The sequence below is a fragment of the Microcaecilia unicolor genome, chromosome 3 (genome assembly GCF_901765095.1).
Source record: "Microcaecilia unicolor chromosome 3, aMicUni1.1, whole genome shotgun sequence".
Taxonomy (NCBI): Eukaryota; Metazoa; Chordata; class Amphibia; order Gymnophiona; family Siphonopidae; genus Microcaecilia; species Microcaecilia unicolor.
The window spans coordinates 208842730-208857773 of NC_044033.1; the positions used below are offsets into that span (position 1 = coordinate 208842730).

Consider the following 15044-nt stretch of genomic DNA (forward strand, 5'->3'; position numbering starts at 1 on the left):
AGATATATTAGCTGGAATATAATTAAAGGTATACATTCCACATGACCAAAACCAGCCAGGGGGTAAATGAGTAAATTTATAAATATATGAAACATTTTCGTAGGAGCTACAATTTAACAAAGTTGGTCCAAAATTAACACAATTTGATCGGGTACAATTAACCATACGAGCACATGTCATATTGATACTAGCTATTTGATTGGTTCTCACATGCATTGCCAAAGTAGGCGGCAACAGGGTTTGTGTTCCCCAATTATGGTATTCATAAGAAGCATTTCGATAGGATGAATTAACAGGAAGCTGTGAATAAAACCAAGTATCATTTTGCATATCTTTAGGATCATGACATACTGGAATCAGGCAAGTTGCCAAAACTTCTCCAACTGCCTTTTGATGAGAAAGACAGAAATCAGTTTGGTTCAGTGAAATTGCAAACGCTTCCCAAATATTTTTTGTGGGAAGTAATTGTGACTGTCCACAAGGTATGTACAAACAACAACACAGTAGAAGCAATGTAATGGAATTAGCATTAAGCGCTGCAATAATAGCCACTACGAAGTTATCATCAGTCTTTTCAATATGAGCTTTTTCTAAAGTCTCTGTAGCTTGTTGACTCAAGGCTTTAATTTGTCCCCAAGTAACAGGAGCATTAGGTTGACGAGTCACTGACCGTTTGCGTGTTTGCATCTGCGGTCCTTGAAGGGTGAGTGTGAAATTGGGAATTGGGTTGTGAAGACCTTGATGCCACGACATGAGGTTTCACCCACTTTGCTGGAATCCACACCGGGCCAGAATCTGTTTGAACAGCAGCGTAACCACGACCCCAGGTAAGGAGAGGCACAGGGGAACTCCACTGATCAGAAGGTAGTTGTCGGTATATGACCAAAGGACGAGATAAAGGTGGGGCAGGAGTACGAAAATGTTGTTCAAATCTGGAAGAAAAAGTTTTTGTAGCAGGATTATTGATGAGATTGAGATGATTCAGTGTGTAAAGGATTTGTGCTAAGCATTCATCAATGCTTACTCTATGACGGAGAATACCGTCTTTTTTTGTAGTCAGATTACTTAAAGCAGTTTTCAGTGTGCGATTAGCACGTTCAACAATAGCTTGACCAGTGGAGTTATAGGGGATACCAAAAAGGTGCTCAATATGCCAGAGGGTCAGGAACTCCTGTAAGGAGGTGGAAGTATAAGCAGGGGCATTGTCTGTCTTGAGAGTTTTAGGAACACCCATGACCGCAAAAGCTTGGAGAAGATGAGAGCGGACATGAGATGTAGTTTCCCCTTTTTGTGCAGTGACCCACAAAAATCCAGAATGAGTATCAACAACCACATGAAGCTTAGACCATTGACCAAAAGGGGGAAAGTGAGTAACGTCCATTTGCCAGAGGCTATTAACTTCCAGACCACGAGGATTAACTCCAGGAAAAAAGGTAGTAGGAGCTGAAAAGGAACATTGTGGACAATTTTTGATAATAGCTCTAGCTTCTTCTAAAGAAATTTGAAACTGGCGAGCTAGGCTAGGTGCATTTTGATGATGAAGTTCATGACTGCAGTGTGCTGTGGAGAAAAAATGAAGATGGCGATCCGCTCGAGCATTCCCTTCAGACAGACCACCAGGAAAAGGTTGATGACTGCGGATATGACCTATAAAGAGAGAAGAAAGGCGATTCTCCAAGTAACCTTGGAGGGTTAACAGTAAAGCATAAAAAGAGGCATCCATTTTGAATGATACATAACTGTCGGGCATGCGACGGACAAGATTAGCACAATATTGACTGTCAACAATAAGATTCAGTGGTTGATCTGAAAATAAAGAAAGAGCCAGGATGATGGCAGCAAGCTCTGAACGTTGAGCAGAGGTTTGTGGAGAGGTAAATTTGACGTGCCATTTGTTCAGATTGTACCAAGTAACCACCCCACGAGTGGGACTACCATCTGTAAAGACGGTGAGAGCAGTAGGGAGTGGACGTAAAGAAATGGGATCATGAAGAGTGATTGGCAAAATGGATGTGCCCTGTATGCGAGGGTCTTTAGGATAGTGGCAATCTATAATACCAACATAAGTGGCTAAAATAAATTGCAAGTCGTCGGAGAACTGAATCATTTTTTCCCACTGCCACAAAGAATGAGGAATGATGAGTTTAAGAATGTCGAAACCAGTCATGAATGTTGCTCGCTCTCGAGCTTTAGTAATCAGCAAGGCTAGTTGCTGGGGCCATTGTGTAATAGTAGAATGGAGAGTATTCTGTAAATAGACCCATTCTATCAATTTCGGAGGAGTTGTATCTTGATATAAGACACCAAACGGTTGTCGGTGGGTGGGGTCTTTGAGAACGCAAAAACAAAAAAGGGCAAATGCATCTCGTCTATCTGTCCATTTTGTTTGTAAGATTTGATCCAATTGTGACAGAATTGTTTGTTGCGATGCAGTGAGTGTAATTAATTCAGCAGGTGTTTTATGACCTTTTAATGCGAGAAACAGGGGTTGTAAAAATTCTGTAGGAAGTTTCAAGTAGGGACGTAACCAATTGAGATTTCCTAAAATCTCTTGTAATTGATGTAATGTCGTGGGAGACTGTAAATTGAGATGAGGAGCGACAGGTTGGGCTGCAGCTTTAGTCATACGGAAACCTAGATATAAATAGGGTTCCTTTTCTTGAACCTTCTCTGAGGCAATTGTTAATCCTGAGGAGGCCAAGATAGAAATTAAAGTAGATTTCCAAGAAGGGGGAAGAGTTATCCCTGCAATTAGTATATCATCCATATAATGATATACCAAAAGTTGAGGGAAATAGGCACGAAATGGTTGCAAGGCTTGATGAACATAGTATTGACAAATAGTGGGTGAATTTAACATTCCCTGGGGCAAAACTTTCCAACAATACCTAGTAGTAGGGTGTGCATTATTGTAAACAGGTACAGTAAAAGCAAAGTATTTATAATCTTTTTCCTGGAGAGGAATTGAAAAAAAACAATCCTTCAGATCTATAATAGCTAATTGATAATCATAAGGAATCAAATTAGGATTTGGAATACCACATTGTAACGGGCCCATTGGTTCTAAAATCGCATTAATAGCTCGTAGGTCATGTAAAAATCTCCATTTTCCGGATTTTTTCTTGATCACAAATACCGGAGTATTATATGGAGAATTGGTAGGCTCAATGTGATTTAATTGTAATTGTTCTTCCACCAATTGATGTAAAATCAACAGTTTTTCTCTGGTAATCGGCCACTGCTCTACCCAAACAGGTTTGTCAGTTTTCCATTCCAAAGGAAGAGAAAAAGACATATTTATGAACTGTTAATCAGGTAGGATCAATGATGCATCTAATTGTTCCAAAAGGTCACGACCCCATAAATTAAAGGGTACTTGTAAAATACAGGGCTTAATATGTCCTAGAACCTTGGTATCGTTAGGATATGTAATAGATAACCATTGAGAACTTTGGGAGGCTGACTGAGTTCCCCCTATTCCTGTCACATGTGAAGTATCTTCAATGGGCCATTCCACAGGCCATTGTTTATAAGCTATGACAGAAACATCCGCCCCGGTATCTAATATACCAACAAAGGGCTTTTGTTGCAATAAAAATTGAGCAGTGGGTCGTGCATTAGAAACCGGTTTTAAAACTGCACTTACCTGTCGCGTAGATCCAAAGCCCCCTGTACGAGAGACAGTAGAAGGAATAGGTGCTGTAAAATATGGTAAAATAATTAATTGTGCCCACGAGTCCCCGGGAGAAATTGTTAAAGGTGATGAGGACCATACTTGAATTTTAACAATGCCTGTGTAATCAGCATCAATAACTCCAGGGATAACATGAATACCTGCCTTCGATGCAGAGGAGCGAGGTAATACTAAACCTACAGTAGCCGCTGGAATGGGTCCTTTAAAGGTAGTATTATATACCAAAACTTCATGAGGTAAGATGGCAGTTTTACATTCCGCTGCAATAAGGTCAATTCCTGCACTACCTTGTGTAGCAGTAGTACTATGAGCAAAAGACCCTTGCACTCCCTTTGGACCGAGGTTAGGAGTTAACCCGGAGCAAAGTTTTTTGGGGGTGGCGGTGTGGAATTAATTGGATTAGAGCGACATTGATTGGCCCAATGATATCCTTTTTGACATCGAGGACATTTTCGAGAAGGTCGAGAAGGTCCTTTTGCAAAGTTGGCACCCCCTCCTGGGGCTCTACACTGAGCTCGAAAATGTCCTGGTTTCTTACAATTAAAACACGTCCCCTGTGGCTTATTACCTTTTTGTATAGCTCCTGCTAACAAATTCATAGAATAACCATGAGTCCCCACATCTGCACATGCGCTCAATAAATCTGCTAAAGTAATTCCTGGGCGATGAGCTACAGTCTGCAATGCCTTTTTGCAATCTGAATTTGCATTTTCTTGGGCTAATTTAATCAATAACTCTGTTTGCGCATCAAGATTATCAATTTGCCTAGTTACAGCTTCCTGCAATCGATTAACAAATTGAAGGTAAGATTCGGTTGCACCCTGTTTAATTGATGCAAAAGATTTTGTTGGTTTATTCCCTTCTGGTGTTCTTTTAAATGCTCGCAAGATACAAGTGCCTATGGCTTGAAAACAGGTATCGTTTTGTTGAATTTGCATATCAAGGGTTGAAAATGGTCCCGATCCATAAATTTGATCAGGCACCAAATTAGTCCCAGTGATAAGTTGTGCTGCTTGCTTATATTCATTATCCCACACTACATATTGCGCAGGAGTTAACAGCATACGGAAAAGGTCTTTCCAATCTTTTGGAGTCATTAAGTAACCGTTACTAATCCCTTCTATCATGCCTTGAACAAATGAACTTTTTAAACCTGATTCTACGATAGCTCTACGTAATTCTCTCAAAACTTGATAAGGTAGAGCAGTCCATTCTGCATGATGTGTTTCGTTCCCTGCCTCTATTGTTGTAGTTCTAGTAACTGGGTATAAATTAGGATTAGGTTCCGAATTATCCCATAGATCATCGTTCCAAATGAATTCACCATTTTTTCGTGCTTGCTGTATACCTAATTGAATTAAACTAGGTCGTTCTACGCTCTTTGGTGTTTTGGTAATAATAACGCTATCATTAGCGTTGTTGTTTTGGATATTTTCAATTGGTTTATTAGGGGTAGTAGTAGTAAAGTCAGGAGTTTTGTTTTGCTCTTCCCTTCCCATATCGGTGGCCAGCCGACAAGAAGGAGGAGAAGGTGTAGGTCCAAGAGTCGCGGGAGGTAAAAGAGACCAGGTCTTGCCTGGCAATTTGTTGGATATATTTTCGTTAGTAATGCCTGTCAATCCAGAAGAGAGAATTACTATAGTAGAATATATCTCTCTCCAAGTCAATAATATAGGAGTCGAAACTCTAGGCTCTAAACGAAACTGCTGCCCTATCTTTTCCCATGTTTGAGGATCGAATGATCCCTTCTCTGGATACCAGGGACATTGACAAACTATTTCCTCAATTAAACGCTCTATATCTTTAAGAGTTATTGGATTTCGGGAGGAACCATATCTTTGCGTTATAGTATATAGCTCCTGTGCATGTTGTTTATGTGATGATGTTAAATTTCCCCCCATACTTACAGTGTTCCGTAGAAGGAATGGCGCGCTGACTGTTCCAGTCGTAGTAAGTACGTCACGTTTTCACCGATCACGTCGGGGTCACCAGATGTTGCAAAATAACTCTCCTCTCGTGTGTCTGGGCAAAAAACTCTTTATTTGGGAGTCAATCCCCTTCTTATATACTCTATGAATATTCATGGATATTACATGTATTATCATTACTATTGGTTACATTTTGCTTACACAACCATGATCATGCATTGCTTACAAGAACAACTCTACATGAACAGCTCGTGAACCTGCTCAGGAATGTACAAACATCACCTGCTATTCTGCTACTTTCTCAGGAAAGAACAAAAACATCACATGCTAGATTCTCAGGAATATACAAAACATCATCTGCTGCCTGTATCCAAATACATTCTATCTACAGGCAACAGCACAGATAGACCTATGTACTGAGTATATTTGGTGAAAACTCAATAACTGTGGATGGGCCACCAGCAGCCAGGGTTATGCTGCTTTTTCCTATGAAAGTAGGCCAAAAAATTAGTAAAACTACCTGCTGGTGATCAGTTGGAGTCAAATCCACATGTGTACTGTTACTAACCCAGCACCCAACCTCTTGGCCAGCTAGGCTTTCACACTAGTATCTATTGGGAACTTGTACTTCTCCTCATCTGGACTCTGAGGTCTGCAGGATAGAGAAGAACATCTGAATAGAGATCAACTCTCAGAAGCTACTGCTGGCTCAGAGATAAAATCCACCTAATAAAAGGGCAGGTGGTCAGGGGTTCAAATCCCACTTGTTCTTAGTTTAAATATATTACTAAAATACAAGAGTTTTCTCTTGTTCTTGACATTTTCAAAGAAGTAATAAAACATTTTCTGTAATCAGAGTTTCAATAGACTCTAACTCAACTTCAATCATTTAAATCCTGTCAGGTGATATCAACTAATGAGCAACCCTTCCATAAGCCCTTGATCTTCTCTCCCCCCCCCCCCCCCCCCCCAGACTGTCATGTTTGATTTATGTTCAATGAATTCAGATGAAGGGGCTGGTGTGGTCCCTGTACAGTGCCAGCTTTTCATGGGACATCAAAAGGAATCGTAAACTGGAGAGGTTCCTGCTTTCTCCAGTGCTGATCCTTCTCAGATGCTGCAGCACTGATGATCCTGGAGACTCAGCCACAGTAGCTAAGAGATTTCAGCAGCTGGGAGTGCTGGAAAGATAGATTATAACACCCTGCTGTGACTCACAGGACAAATGAAACAAGACAGTGTAAAGCTGTGGTTCCAAAACCTGGCCCTAAAGACACCCCTGCCAGCCAGGTTTTCAAAGATATCCACCATGAATATTCATGAGAAAGATTTGCATACAGTGGAGGCAGCGCATACAAATCTCTCTCATGAATATTCATTGTGGATACCCTGAAAACCTGACTGGCTGGGGTACATCCAGGACCAGGTTTGGGAACCACAAAGGGATGAGACACCTCAGGTGAATCTTCTTTATCCACAAACTCCTTCCTATTCATCTGCCTACAGTAGAATTCGCATTGGAAAACATCAAGCAGCTACCACCAGATGCTCTTCTGGTCACAATGGATGTAATACCACTATACATATACAGCAACATTCCTCATGCAGATGGCATATGATTAATTCCTAAAAACATCCACCCTGGATCCCCAATACACACCAGAAACTATTAAAAAAATAATCAAATTAATTCCAACCCACTATTTCCGTTTTAATAATGACATCTGCAAATTATAGGCACTGCTATGGGCACCAGGATGGCACCACAATATGCAAACCTTTTCATGGAAGAACTGGATGCCCTCATTCTCTCTCTCTTTGTATTATGGAATTCCAAGAGGGAGACTTTTTGGCAGGTCCTGGATTTCTGCCAACTTCATCCTGGTGCATTATGGGATCTGCAGCACTGGTTTAAATGGATAGAATCATAGACTACAAATACTACACTGCTTTGAAATGTAAGTTTAAAATCAGGGCTGGCCAAAAAGTCTCCCTCCTGGAATGGATAACTTGGCAGCTCTGCTGAGAAAAGACTCTCAAACAAGTTTATAGTTCTTTCAATGCATCAAGTTCAGTATTGACTACTCCACAGAAAAAATCAACTTTCTAAACATCACAGTCTCTCTCAACAATGGCTATATACAAACATCTGTATATAAACAACCAACAGATGCAGCTACCTCCACAGCTCCAGCTTCCACCCTTCACATACAAAAAAAATCCATTATACACAGCCAAGCCACACCATACCCAAAATATAGATAAATACATGAATCCTTCAAACAAAAAGTACACAACTCCATAATAATCTCCAAGAACATTGCCTCTTCCCTTGAAATACCCACAGAAAACCTGCTACAGTACAAAGAAAAGAAAACCCACAGAGAAAAATAGAGGAAGTCCCCCTTGTAGTGAAACTGCTTTACACCACAATGAGGCTTGGCATATTTCCATATAGAGCTTCCATTTACACCAAACTGAGGCTTGATTTTCTAATTCTTTCCACGCCCAATTGTTTCTTTCTGTTGTGCTTTGGGAACAGTCTTCTGACTTTATGGTGAGAATACTAAAAGGAAGCTTCAAAACCATTCATGATTGTAAAACATTTGAAGTTTAAATAATGAAATATTTTGACACCCACCAGCCAAGAGTTAACAGAGACCTGGGTTTCCTATCATATTGTAAACCATTATACTGCTTTGTCACCCTATGATCACCCATCTCCCCCAACCCACCCACTCCTACTTTTCCACAGGAGACTGTCATCAGAATGCTTTTGTCAGTCACATATAAGCTGATCTGAAGAAGGTATTACTTTCAAAAGCTAATCTCTTTTGTTTTGTTTTCTTACAGTACAAGAGTATTTTCTTGTGTTTGAATGACAATAAAGTTTTCTATAAGTTTCAGTAGACTCTCCTTTTAATCATTTTTATCCTGTCAGGTGCTCTTGCCAAAGGTGCAGCCTCACCACATGCCCCTGCTCGTCTCAGTGTTCCCTCCCCCCCCCACCCCCCACCAATGTCAGTCTTGATTTCTGTTCAAAGAATTCAGAGGAAGGGGCTGGTGGGGTCCTTGTACAGTAGCAGCTTTTCATGGGACATCAAAAAGAATCACAACCTAGAGAGGTTCCTGTTGTCTCCAAGACTGATTCTTTTGAGATCCCTGCACCACTGACAGCTAGAACTTCAGACACAGCCCTGAGCAGATCTCTTATCACCCTCCTGTGATTTGCAGGACAGAAGCAAGTAAAGGGACAAAGCACCCCCACCCGAACTTTATTTGCAAACCTGATGTGGCTCTTACATACTTCAGCTCTTCACAGCAACATTCTCTCTCCCAACTAATAACCTCTTCAATTCCCTTCACCCTTTCCTTGTCCCCTCTCTTCCTTTCTCTACAGCTCCCCTGCAAGTGCATGCCTCTATCACTATTTTTCTTCCTCCTTACAGTTACTGTCTCTCTTCTAGCCTTTTACACCTCCATTCTCACTCCCAGGCCATAACCCCTTCCCTCTTCCTTGCCCTACAGCTCCATTCCATCTCCCATCAACCAGCCTCTCTTTCCTATCTCTTCACAGCAGAATTCTTATTAGAAAACATCAAGTAGCTACCACCAGATACTCTTCTGGTCATAATGGATGTAGAATAAGAGCAAAAACAGTCAGTGGGTCAGACCAATGGTCCATCTAGCCCAGCATCCTGCTTCCAGCAGTGGCCAATCCAGGTCACCAGTACCTAACAAACCCAATTTGTAGCACTATTCCATGCTACCAGTCCCAGGGCTTCTCTCATGTCCATCTCATTGACTATGGATTTTACCTCTAGAAAGTTGTCCAAACCTTTTTAAACCCAGCAATGCTAACTACTGTTACCACATCCTCTGGCAGTGATTCCACTATTGAGTGAAAAAAAATATTCCTCCCATTTTTTTGTGTTTCATGACACCAAATTCCCCTAAACTCTTAAATTTAAGCCCTGTCTATACAGCAACATTGCCTGCATGTGATAAATTTCAAAAACCATCCACTCTGGAACTATTACAAAATTGGTCAGATTATTATTTTCTTTCCTATCCTAATTTTGTACTGCCTTTCTACTCTTAAATTATTGTAAACCTCCCAGTTCTGCAAGTTTTAATAAAATATAATTTCCATTTTAATATGTGCAAATCATGGGTACTGCTGTGGGCACTAGGATGGCACTACACTAAGCAAACCTTTTCATGGCAGAACAGGAAAAGAGAGTTTTAAATACCTGACTTTGTATTGCTCAAATGGCAGCTTTTTCATGGGACATCACACCCTGGAGAGGTTCCAACACTTTTTATATGAATGATTTTTACATTTGGCACTGTGTGGCAGTATCTTTGTCTCCTTTTCACTTTCTATGGTATCTGTTTCACTGAGCTGTTCCTGCACTCTGTAATCCATTGTGTGGTCTTGATTCAAACACTTTCTATATGCATAATGCTGCTTGATTAAAACAAGTTTTTTATATGCATAATGCTGATTTTTTTAAAACACTTTTTTTTTTTTTACATTTTGGGGTTGGGATTCTGTGGTCTCTGCCACCATCTGAAAAAAAATGTTGCATTTTTTTCACTTTCCATGGTGTCTGTTTTACTGAGCTGTTTCTGCAGTCACTCTGGCACTGTTGATGCAAACACTTTTTACATGCATAATGCAGCTTAACTTTTTCTTTTACATTTGGTACCGTGTGGGGTGCCTTTGCCTTAGATATTTTCACTTTCTATGGTATGTTTCACTGAGCTGTCTCTGCACGCTAATCCATTGTGTGGTGGTCTTGATTAAAACACTTTCTATAAGCATAATGCTGTTTTAAACTTTTTTTTTTACCTTTATAACAGTGTTGGGTGTTTGATTCAAACACTTTTTCATAATTTTTAACCTTTTTTTTTTTTTTTACATTTGGTGCAAAATATCATTGCCTCAGATATTTCCATTTTCTATGGTGCCTGTTTCACTAAGCCATTGTTCCTGCACTTGCTTTCTGATTTACTTAGCATTTTAGATGCTTTTGCTTCTTCAAACGGTTCACCCTGTGTAGGTGGACCACACTGGCACTGCTTGTTTGGGTGTACTATTTCCTAGCTATTTTTGTTTTCTTTTGCTGTCTTTTTTCCCCCCTCTTTCTGTCCTTTGGAATTGACTATTTCTCTGCTTATATTTTTGTTTTCATCATTTTGGATATATATTTAAAAATATACTTTGGCTGCAGGAAGGTGCTGGAGAGAAGGATTATATTGGTCTCCTGTAAAGCACAGGACAAAGTGCACTTCAGCTTGTTAGCACTGGTGCTTATGAAATGCAAGAACAAGCTGACACATCTTGAAACAACCAGTGGGCAAAAATTGGCCACAGTTGGTGGTGGAATCCACAGGGAAGAACATTTGATTAAAAGCTAAGTGTTTTGAGTTACTTTAGGGTTCATTAGTCAGTATAACAGCAGAGGCTGGAGTTAATGATTCTAGGTGTAGAGGAGTGTGGTAGCCGTGTTAGTCCACTCTTAAGGTTATCAATAGAAATCAAACAAAATAAAACATGGAAAAGTAATGCTTGAATGTTTTCACTTATATACACTGTCAGCTAGCACATTTGCTTATTTCCGATCTGAGGAAGAAGGGCAACCTTCGAAAGCTAATCAAGAAATGTATTAAGTTATGTCCAATAAAAAAGGTATCATCTTATTTTCTTTTCCATGTTTTATTTTGTTTGATTTCTATTGATTCTAGGTGGAAGTTTCTTATGCCCATGATTACCCTAAAGCACCTTTCACTCTGAAAATTCAAATTAGATGAGGGTGGTGGTCTGATCCCACTCTGGCAGCGGAAACATACAATAAACAAAAGCAAACAATTTTGGAAAAGTTTTTCATACTTGTTAACAATTTTGCATTGTCAACTAGACTATTTTTAATTTTGGTTTTTCTTATGTTTATTATAAATACTTCTGTACTTTTTATGCATTTCTATATTGTAGGAATATCTCTGACTCCTGAGGCAGGTGCTCGCTGTGCTGAAACGGAGAACTGTCAACTCTATCTACTCTTCTTGATATTTTGGACCTACCAGCCTTTGTATAACTTTTAGTATTAACAATAACGGTTTCCCCTGGTTGTAACTACATTGATTTTGCCAATTGTTTCTTGTTGTGCTTTGGGAGCAGTCTTCTGCCTTTAAGGTGAGAACAGTAAAAGGAAACGTCAAAACCATTCAGGCATGTAAAACCTTTAAAGTTAAAATGATGAAATATTTTGATACCCACCCAAAAGGACAACAAAGACCTAGGTTTCCTTTTGCACTATAAACCATAAATTATACTGCTGTGTTACCCTTTGATTACCCATATCCCCCACCCCCCCACTCCTACCTTTCCACACGAGATCATATAATGCTTTTGTCACATGTCATATGCTCATTTCTGAATATCTGATCTGAGGGTATTGCTTTCAAAAGTTAATAAAAAAATGTATTAGTCCAATAAAGGTATCATCTATCTTTTCTGTTATAATACAAGAGCATTTTCTTGTATTGAATGACATTTTCAAACAATTGATTTCTATAACCAGTTTCAGTAGCTCTCATTTTATCTTGTCAGGTGCTATTGACTAAGGTGCAGGCCTTACAACAAGCCCCGGCTCTTTTCAGTGTTGTCCCCCAATCATTTCTGCTCAACAAATTCAGAGGAAGGGGCTGGTGGGGGTTTCTTGTACGGTGCCAGCTTTTCATGGGACATCAAAAGGAATCGCAACCTAAAAAGGTTCCTGTTGTCTCCAAGACTGCTGGAACTTCAGAGATGGCCCAATAGATTTCAGCTGGAGGGATGGATTATATCACTAATGCCACTCACAGGACAGAAGTGAGGAAACAGACAAGGCACCCCACTTGAACCTTTCTTTATTCACAAACCTGATCTAGCTTTCAGATACCTCTGGCTCTTTCCAGCAACACTCTCTCTCCCAACCAGTAACACTTCTAATTCCCTTCACCCCTTCCTTTCTCCACAGCTCCCTTGCCTATGCCTGCCTGGATCACTGTCTTTCTCCCCCTTACAGTTCCTTATAACCTTTTACGGCTCCATTCTCACTCCCAGGCACTAACCCTTTCCTAATCCCTCTGCCTACAGCGCCACTCAGTCTCCATCAACCAGACTCTCTCTTCCTCCTACTGTTCTTTTCTGTCTCTTCCTGCTTTTCACAGCAGAATTGTCATTGGAAACCATCAAGCAGCTACCAGCAGATGCTCTTGTGGTCACAATGGATGGGGACAAGGGCCGAACAGGCCAAAGGAGCGCAAATTCGCTTCAGCACTGCCGCCGCGCCCACGTCGCTGCACCGGTAAACCCGCATCAGAGCAACGCAGCTGGCTGCGATCGGGCGCTCGGACGCTGCGGGCTTAACCGGAGGCTAGGGATACTAGTAGGGACAGGAGAACGCGCCTGGCCGGCAATGGAAAGGGATCGTTCGCTCCCACGGACCTGCATGCTGGTGCCCGGACGCCTGAAGAGGTCATCCGGGCTCCTCCCAAGGGTTTTTAAACCCCACTTAGCCCTTCCCCCTTTAACAGTGGGGTGCCTTTGGTCGGCGGGAACATGCCCGCCACGCCTCGCCCGCACCCCGCTGGCACTTATGCGCAGGCCCGTTGGGGCACGGCGCCATGTTACTGGCGGCTCCGTGCACCCGTTGAGGCACTGCGCCTTGCTTTAGTCATTGGAAACCATCAAGCAGCTACCAGCAGATGCTCTTGTGCTCACAATGGATGTAGAATCACTATACAACAACATTCCTCATGCAGATGGCATATGATAAATTCCTAAAATCAGCCACCCTGGATCCCCAATACACACCAGAAACTATTAACAAAATTAATCATTCATTCTAAACCACAACTATTTCCATTTTAATAATGATATCTCTTTGTAAGTCATGGGCACCAGGATGCAGCACAGTATGCAAACCTTTTCATAGCAGAACGGGAAAAGACACTTTGAAATACATGTCAGACAAAACCCCTAAAATGCTACTGGTCTATTGATGACATTTTTGTATTTTGGACAGAGATTCTCAAATATTTTTTACAGTTCTTTCAACGCATCCTACTCATCAATTCAATATTGACTACATCACACAGAGTCAACTTTCTAGACACCACAGTCTCTCTCAACAATGGCTATATACACACATCGGACAGATGCAGCTGCATCCACCCTTCACATACCAAAAAAATCCATTAGACACAGCCACCCAGGGAAAACCCATTACATAAGTACAGGAGTATTGCCATACTGAGAAAGACCAAAGGTCCATCGAGCTAAGCATCCTGTTTCCAACAGTGGCCAATCAAGGTCACAAATACCCGTCAAGATCCCAGAAATGTACAAAACATTTTATACTGCTTATCCCAGAAACAGTGGGGTTTCCCCAAGTCCATTTAATAATGGTCTATGGACTTTTCCTTTAAGAAGCTGTCCAAACCTTTTTTTAAACTCCGCTAAGCTAACCGCCTTTACCATATTCTCTGGCAACGAATTCCAGAGTTTAATTACACGTTGAGTGAAGAAAACTTTTCTCCGATTCGTTTTAAATTTACTACATTGTAGCTTCATTGTATGCCCCCCTAGTCCTAGTATTTTTGGAAAGCGTGAACAGACTCTTCACATCTACCCGTTCAACTCCACTCATTATTTTATAGACCTCTATCATATCTCCCCTCAGCCGCCTTTTCTCCAAGCTGAAGAGCCCTAGCCGCTTTAGCCTTTCCTCCATAGGGAAGTCGTCCCATCCCCTTTTATCATTTTCGTCGCCCTTCTCTGCACCTTTTCTAATTCCACTATATCTTTTTTGAGATGCGGCGACCAGAAATGAACACAATATTCGAGGTGTGGTCGCACCATGGAGCAATACAAAGGCATTATAACATACTCATTTTTGTTTTCCATTCCTTTCCTAATACCTAACATTCTATTTGCTTTCTTAGCCGCAGCAGCACACTGAGCAGAAGGTTTCAACGTATCATCAACGACGACACCTAGATCCCTTTCTTGGTCCATGACTCCTACGTGGAACCTTACATGACATAGCTATAATTTGGGTTCCTCTTTCCCACATGCATCACTTTGCACTTGCTCACATTAAACGTCATCTGCCATTTAGACGTCCAGTCTCCCAGTCTCGTAAGGTCTGCTTGTAATTTTTCACAATCCTCCCGCGATTTAACGACTTTGAATAACTTTGTGTCATCAGCAAATTTAATTACCTCACTAGTTACTCCCATCTCTAGGTCATTTATAAATATGTTAAAAAGCAGCGGTCCCAGCACAGAGCCCTGGGGAACCCCACTAACTACCCATTGAGAAAACTGACCATTTAACCCTACTCTCTGTTTTCTATCTTTTAACCAGTTTT

At 41.0% G+C, this 15044-nt stretch overlaps 1 long non-coding RNA gene across 1 annotated transcript in view; it reads left to right on the plus strand.

Moving 5' to 3' along the window:
• LOC115466205 overlaps window positions 1-12084 on the plus strand; it is a 63000-nt gene extending 50916 nt beyond the window's left edge. The window contains exon 3 of the long non-coding RNA XR_003941515.1: window positions 11621-12084. This is a non-coding gene — a long non-coding RNA (uncharacterized LOC115466205). The remainder of the gene's footprint in view (window positions 1-11620) is intronic.
• Window positions 12085-15044: the final 2960 nt, after the last annotated feature.